We start from the raw sequence: 9026 nt of genomic DNA, 5'->3' as shown, positions 1-9026 counted from the left end.
AGTAGTCCATCAGTTAGAGAATCCATAGTATCAGATAACAATACAAGACTAGAACACAGAACAACCAAAAATCAACCCAGATAGGGTAAATCTGCTACAAAAGACCTATTTAAAGTGTTAAAAAGCAAAGAAGGCATGTTGAAGACTAAGGTGCACCCTACCCAAGCCATAGTATTTTCAATTGCCTCAAATACATGCAAAAGATGGACAACGAATAAAGAAGACTGAAGAATTTATGCCTTTGAATTATGGTGGTGGCATGGTAAGACTTCCTCTCACGTACTTTGGACATATTATCAACAGGGATCAGTCCCTGGAGAAGGACATCCTGGTTGGTAAAGTACAGCGTCATTGAGAAAGAGGAAGATCCTCAAGGAGATGGATTGACACCACGGCTGCAACAACAGGCTCAAACACAGCAATGACTATGAGGATGGCAAGGGACTGGGCAGTGTTTTGTTCTTCTGTACATGGGGTCACTATGAGTCAGAACTGGCTAGATGGCACCTAACAACAACAAACTAAATTGAACAAAGATAGAATACCAGTGTGGGGGGAAATGAAACTGCCTTATGACATAAAGTTGTGTCATGCTATTTTTTACTGAAAAAGTTATTTATAAAAATATACACTAATTCCAAATATACTTACAAATATCACTGTGCCATGAGGTCCTGGAAGATTTAGAAAGAATACCTATTTGTTTAAGAAAACTGTACACTTTTCAGAAATATAACATGTGAACCCTGAAAATCCTGTGCAGAAAGAAAATAAGCAGGATAAAATACCATAGTAATATTATACATCTTTCCACTGATCATCCCCTGGCATATTATTAATCAACATTGAAAATATACACCGAGCAGTAAGTTGTATAGATCTCATACAACAGAGGACTACAGATTGGATATCAACTGGTGTCCAGAACAAAAACGAACGGGATTCCTGAGTACCTAGTTTGATCCTCCATCTCTTTCCCTAATAGTCTTATTTCTAAACTTCTTCATTCAATTAACATGCATCCTTATTTATCCTTCCCTCTAGACTATTTCCATTGATTCTGTGCATGGGTAAACATCTACCTCCCCTTACTGGTGATGACACAGTGATAGTGTCAAAGATTATAAAGATAGCATTCATTCTGGATATTTTATTCTGACTTACTTTACAGTTTATTACTATTCTCTTCAGCTATGTTTAATCTTTTGGTGGGAAGACTATAAGATGGCCCCCAATGATCCATACCTCATCATATCCATGACCTTGTGCAATCCCTTATCCTTGGCTGTGGACTGAAAAAATTATTTGTCTTCTTGTTAGCTGACTCTCTACAGGCTCTCTCCCTTGCTTACTTTGATGAAGCAACCTGTCATGTTGTGAGCTGCCTAAAGGACACACTTACCTGGCAAGGAACTGAGGGCTGCCTCAGCCAACATAACGCATGGAACTGAGGTACTCAGTCCAACGAACTGTCACGACAATGTAAATTTGGAAGCAGATCCTTCCCTAGCTGAGCCTTCAGATGAGACCACAGCTCTGACCAACACTTTGATTGCACCCTGAAACAGACCGAGTTAAACTATGCCCAGATTTTTGACCCACATAAACTAGGAGATAATAAATGTGTGTTGTTTTAAGCTGCTAAATTTGTGGTAATATATTATGCAGTGCCTTAGTTATCTAGTGCTGGTGTAACAGAAATAACATAAATGGATGGTTTTAACAAATTGAAATTTATTTTTTCACAGATTAGGAGGCTAGAAGTCCAAATTCAGGGTGCCAGCATTAAGGGAAGGATTTCTTTCTCCGTCAGCTGTGGGGCAAGGTCCTTGTCTCTCCAGCTTCTGTTTCCTGGTTCCTTGGAGATTTCTATGAGGTTTGGCATCAATCTTCCCTCGGGTCTAGGAGATTCTTAGCACAGGCATCCCAGGTCCAAAGGACACACTCTGCTTCTGGCTCTTCCTTCTCAGTGGTAGTAAGGTCCCTCTCCTCTCTGCTTGCTTCTCTCTCATTTTATCTCTTGTAAGATAAAAGGTGTGACTCAAGCAAGGGTGTGACTTGTGTAAGGGTAGTGATTCAAGATATACCTCACACTGATCCTGCCTCATTAAGATATTTAAAAAACCCATTGTTGTCAATTTGATTCTGACTCATAGTGACCCTACAGGACAGAGAACTGTCTCGTAGGGTTTCCAAGGAGCTGCTGGTGGATTCAAACTGCCGAGCTTTTGGTTAGCAGCTGTATCACTTAACCACTGCACCACCAGGGCTCCAGGTTAGTATATACAACATATCACAAAATGGAGGATAATTATATCAGATCACAAAATGGAAGACAACCACACAATACTGGGAATCATCACCTAGCCAAGCTGACCCATATTTTTTGGGTACACAATTCAATCCATGACATGCAGCAATAGGTAACTGATACAATCTGTCTGGAGTTCTTACTTCTGTTTACTGTTTTCTAGTTCTCAAATTTATACTTGACTCTTTTGCAAATCTACAGTGACTTTTTTTATAGTTTCTAATTATATATTAAAATTTTCAATCTTGTAAACGTTTAAAGTCTATTTCACAATTCAAATATTTAGTGCCCAGTGGGTCCATTTTTATTGTCTATTGGTTTTCATTTTTGCTTTCTCCTCCTATGCTTGGTTATTATGTAGAGATACTGTATTTGAAAATTTGTTTGTAGAAATAATTTGAAGCCTAGGAAAATGTTTTTATTGTTGTTGTTAGGCCCCCTTGGGTCGGTTCCAATTTGTAGTGACCCTATCTACAACGAAGCAAAACACTGCCCAGTCCTGCTCCTCTAGATTTGCATCTTTCAAGTTACTGGAGCATTAGAAATCTCCGATCACTACAATCCACATTCAAAATTTCAGATTTTCTGAGCTACCCAGATGACTTGATTCTAAGCTGTACTCTGTGTGAATGATGGTTTACATTTTGTTCACCCTTACTCCTAGTACGCTGTCCTTCAGGGTCTCAAACCAAGACATTCTACCAAAGTCCCAATCGTGGGGGTCCTATACTCTAACTTTTGTCCTTCTATTCTCATGAGGATGTTCTCAGTCTCCTCCTCTTGGTTAACAAATCCCCCCACCTCCAGAGAAAAAGCATGCCCCAATACTAGGCTCATCTTTCTGGATTTCCATTCTTTTCTAGGTATCAGCCTGGCAATTACTCACTACCTTGTTAGTTCTCCAGTACATTCAACTGGATGTTTGTTATATTTAGTCGGGAGTTACAGTTGTCCTCAGGAGGAAGACTGGACCAAATAATCTAGCCTACCATTTTTCAAAGCAGAAGTTGAAGGTTTTTTGTTTTTGTTTTGTTTTGTTTTTTGACAGGTCCCTTCACAGTTTTCTAGCTAGTGTATGTTTGAAACACCGTTGGGGCACATTTTCTAGTCTAATAAAGGCACAACCCTGTATAAGCAGCCTAACTATTTTTCCCCAAATAGGGAGGGAGGTGCTGCAGGCAATGCATTTTAGCCTAAAAAAAGAGAAACTTAACTAATTTGTTAATTTCTTTATAATAACACACAATTTTCATAAAACCATTCTGAGTGCATATGTTTGAATTAAAAAAAGTAAAGCAACCACTTCATAATCATTTACATAGATAATTAATGGAAAATGAAGCATGATTATTTTCCTCTATCTTCAGTTTTTCTAAACTGGCTGATGTATGAGTTTTTGCTAAGTCTACATGTCACTGAACAGTGGGATAAAACCACATTTTGTCCAAAAACGCAAAAGATAAAATGCAAATGAGATCTCATTTGCACTTATCAACTTGGATTTCCCATCGGTTTTATTCATTTCTAGAGAATAATACTTCATTTAAAATCCAATGGCAGTTCCATTATACAACTGTAAAAAAAAAAAAAAATCAGATTATCTTGTAACTATAATATCTAAAAAAAATTAAAAAGCCAAAAGTATAACCCAAACGTTAAACCTCAGACTTCTGTACAAACTATTATAAAAGTTTCAAAAGCCAATTTCAACTGTCAAACACTATTTACAGAAAGTTAGAAAGTGGAATGCACAATTCTGTAAGATGACACAGAACACAAAATACAATTAAGATCTGAGACAGAATTTAGTATATTTCAAGCAGAGGAAAAGAACAAAAATGTGATTGAAAAATGGAGATTTTTACTAAAAAGGACGACTTACAGCAACATTTAAAACAGGCTAATTACAAGAGTATTCTTAAAGTTGCATAGTCATATAAACTATATTTAATACAGAGATAAGCTTATTTGGATAGCAACCTTTACCAAATTTTAGTCTATCTAAAGCTACAATTTTTACTAATTTCTATAATACAATTTTTTAAAATTATTGTGCCTCGTATATTTTATATGAATCACCTTACCTCTTATTTTAAAAACACTTAATTCAAGCATTATTTAAAATGGGCTAGAATTTAATATAAAATGAAATATGCATAGTAATTAACTTACTGCTCTATTAAAATACTTCATGAAAAAAAACCTAAGTACTTTGTTGTTAGTAAGTTTTCAGTTTTGAGGGACGAACTACCTAAGTTACGATACACGTATGATGAAACTTACATAAAACATTTTCTTGAAAATAAATATAATCAAGAAACTTTTTTTTCAAATATAATCCAATTTCACAATAACATTGCTTATTATGAAATGGAATTGACATGAGATGGTGGTTCCTTATTAGAGTCTATCCAAGAAAGAGAATTAGTTTCTTTAATCAAAATAATTTTTTTGTGATTGTATGTATTTTCTGGGAAGTTTGGTAAAATAAAAAATTAGGGGAGGGGAGTTGCCCATAATCTCATCACCCAGAACTGTTCAGTTACAATGGTGATGCTTGTAAGTTCAGATATGAAACACAAACTTGACATCAAACTGTAATTTTGAATGTACTTGTAAATATATTTAAACCCATGGGATATTATGAGGCCCCCTAGGTAGACTGTGAATAAAGAAAAGATGAAGCCTAAAACAGAATCCTGAGATACACCAATATTTGAAGAAAGGTAACAGCAAAGGAAGATATCAAAGAATGGTCAATGAGGTAGGAGAAAATCTAAGAGTAGCATTTACTGAAGGGAATAAAAGACACCGCTTCAAGAACGAAGAGGCTGTCAGCTGTGCTAAATGCTTCAGACATACGGAGTTAATTATGGACATAGAACTGTCCAATGGATTTTGCTACATGGAGGTCAATGACTATGCTGATAATCAGTTTCAGAGAAACCCAAACCAGAACTGAACTATACAACCTCATGAAAATCAACTGAAAAACTCTTTAACTTAATGAGCTAGTTAAGTTGGCCTTTTACAAAATAAATATATAATTATTAATATCAGCTACATAAAGTTAAAAAGCTATAAACAAACAAAAAAAAGAAATATAATTAGAAAGAAAAAAAAATCCATTCACAATTACATAAAAATCTAGGGATAAAAAAAGAAATATGTAGAGATCAACAAAAAGAAAATACTAAACTTTGCTGAGATAGAAAAGATGTTTAAATAAAGAGGTGTCAAACTAGAAAGATTGACTACTTTAAATTCATTAGTTCACATTCATTCAACACACATTTATTAAATGCCTATTTCTAAGATTCTAGGCAAGCAAAATACATGAAGACCAAGGCCTTGTCCTATTTTATTTCAATGGAAATATTGCTAATATTTTGTCATTAAACATGAGTAGGGTGTTGATTAGTATAAGACTTCCATTAAAGCATCTTAGTTATCAAGTGCTGCTGTAACAGAAATACCACAAGTGGATGGCTTTAACATACAGAAGTTTATTCTCTCACAGTCTAGTAGGCTAGAAGTCCAAATGCAGGGTGTCAGCTCCAGGGGAAGGTTTTCTCTGTTGGCTCTGGAAGAAGGTCCTTCTCATTAATCTTCCACCTGGACTAAGAGCTTCTCCGCACAGGAACCCCATGTCCAAAGGACGCACTCTCCTCCCGGCATTGCTTTCTTGGTGGTATGAGGTCCCCTTCTCTGCTCATTTTCCTCTCCTTTTATTTCTTGTAAGATAAAAGGTGGTGCAGGCCACACCCCAGGGAAACTCCCCTTACATTGGCTCACGCATTCGACCTGAGCAAGGGTGTTACATCCCACTTTCATCTTCTTTACCATAATCTAATCTTGCCTCATTAACCACAAGCAGAGATTAGGATTTACAATGCATAGGAAAATTATATCAATCACAAAATGGAGGACAACCACACGATACTGGGAATGGTGGCCTAACCAAGTTGACACGTTTTGGGGGGACACAATCCAATCCATGACAGTATCTTTCTATTAATATGTATCTAATTTTCCTTTCTTTTAAAATCAGGAATGAGAATTTTATCAAAAACCTTGTTTTTCCTCCTTTGAACTACTGATGTTCTCTATTAGTATATTTCCTAACATTAATCCATTACTGAATTTCCATGATTAATTTTCTATTGTGGTAGATTCTTTTAATTACTGTTGACTTTGGTAGGTTAGCATTTTGGGGGATTTTCTGCATTTATATTGAAATGTGCATTTAACCTATACATTTTTAATGATTCTTTTCTAGCAGAGGAATGGGCTCATACAATGAATTCAGTAGCATTCCAAACTTTAGGTCTGTTTCACAGAAATTTTAAAGAATTTATGGATAAATTGTATGGCTCTGGATTCTTTTGGGAAGGTTTCTTAAAAATGTTTTCAGTTTCTTCCATGGTCTATTTAAACATTCTCTCTGTACTTGATTTAAGTTTATTAGTTTATATTTCCCAGGGGAAAAAAATGTCAAAATTTTTTTGCTATACAATGGTATTTTCTTATTTATTTACAGCCACCTCCATGTGTATTACTTCACCTTTTGCAATCCTAAATTTTTTTTTTCCTTCTTGGTTAGATTTGTTAGAGATTTTACTCATAGGAGGGGCTAGGGTAATGAACCAATTATTCAATCTATTTGTCAATTTTGTTCTCTTTTCCAATTCAGTCTTCTACATTTATATTTTTTCTTCCCATTTTCCTTAGGTTTGGTTTGGGTTTTTCTCTTACTCATCAGGCAAATGCCAATTTTATTCTCTTAATTTTTATAAACACATTGTTTTTGTTGTGTGACATCAGGTCAGTTTTTGACTCATAGTGACCCCATGTGACAGAGTAGAACTGCCCTATAGGGTTTTCTAGGCTATAATTTTTATGGGAGCAGATCACCAAGTCTTTCTTCTGTGAAGCCACTCAGTGGGTTCAAACCGCCAACATTTCAGTTAGTAGCTGAGCACTTAACCGCTGCACCACCACATAGCATTAAGAATTTGTCACTAAGTAAGTTGGTAAACAGGCTTCAAACCTGAGACTGCAAAGAGCAGAAGACAGAACACTTCCAGAGTTGTGCAATGATAGTGAAAATTTCTTCGAACCTCATGTTTTATCTTTTAAGAAACATGTAGTTGGTTACTTTCCCCCATGTTTTTTAATATAAAAAATAAATTTCCTCAAAATATTCAAGCAAAGTTAATTGACAACTGCAGAGGAAGATGAGTCATGCTTATTTAGCAGTTATCTCCCATAGCACCTTCACACAGCCCCAGGAATAAACATACCCAATACAACTTTGGTTATCTCCCATTAGCCAAGATGTCCATTTTAGTCTAGTCAGTTTTACTTCTACATTGAGAAAATGCTGTTTTGGTCAAAAAAATCAATTTTGTCAGGTAGAGAAAATGTACAAATGTCTAGGTCATCTAAAAATATCTCTGACTAAAAAGGAAAAGGCAGAGTAAACCTAGCTTTTACTTTTAGATTCTGATATAGCTCTGGGTGTGTTTCATTATATATCGAATATTCTGCTCAGGCATATTAATAACAATACAAATTATTTTCATTTTTAAATGATTAGGTGTTTCTGGTTTAAAATTGTATTAATAATTTCTGGATATGTTGTGGTGTGGACAGCATTTATGATTACATAATCCTGCTTTCAAGAATTTCGACACTTTCTCTAGCCTAATGATTTTGCGTAACTGTTCTCTCACACTTTAAAAGATCTATTCTGTCTAAAAGGCATCAAATTTCACTTATTAAGCCAACTTTACTAATTTTTCATTTTTCTATTTCCTTATCTTTAGTTGCTCCAACTTCTAAAGACTAAGATGTATATTAACATTTCACATACCAATTCCAATTTCCTTTATTTGTTCCTTTTTTTTTTTGACCTTAAATTGTTTGAAATTAATATTGCTAACCCTGCTTTAGGAGTTCCTGGGTAGTGCAAATGGTTAAGTGCTAACCCAAAGATTTGCAGTTCAAATCCACCTAGAGTCACCTTGGAAGTAAGGCTTGGTGATCTGCTTCCAAAAGATCACAGTTTTGAAAACCCTATGGGTAGCAGTCCTACTCTGTACATGTGGAGTCACCATGAGTCAAAAGTGACTTGATAACAACCACCACCAACCGAAACATTTATTTATCTTTGCCTAATAAGACTTTGTCTACTTATAGTTATTCATTTTGATTCCTATTCATTGGCACCTCCCATTAAATGATTTGCAAACTAACTGCAGTACATTTTCAATAAGTTTACTTTATAAGACACTTGGGTGTTCTTACGTTATTTTCAATTGTTCTACACACCTGCTGCTATTCACAAGGTTTTCACTGGCTAATTTCTTTAGAAGTAGATTGCCAGGTCCTTCTTCCTAGTCTGTCTTAGTCTGGAAGCTCCACTGAAACCTGTTCACCATGAGTGACTCTGCTGGTATTTGAAATACTGGTGGCATAGCTTCCAGCATCACAGCAACATGCAACTTACCAAAGTACAACAAACTGATGGACCTCTTTTAAGTGTTAAAAAGCAAAGATGTCACTTTGATGGCTAAGGTGTGCCTGACCTAAGCCATGGTATTTTCAATTGCCTTATCCACATGCAAGAGCTGGACAATGAATAAAGAAGACCGAAGAAGAATCGATGCCTTTGAATTATGGTGTTAGTGAAGAATATTCAATATACCATGGA

Source organism: Trichechus manatus, unplaced genomic scaffold, assembly GCF_000243295.1.
Source record: "Trichechus manatus latirostris isolate Lorelei unplaced genomic scaffold, TriManLat1.0 scaffold00074, whole genome shotgun sequence".
Taxonomy (NCBI): domain Eukaryota; kingdom Metazoa; phylum Chordata; class Mammalia; order Sirenia; family Trichechidae; genus Trichechus; species Trichechus manatus.
Note: the sequence above shows the minus strand (reverse complement) of the source record.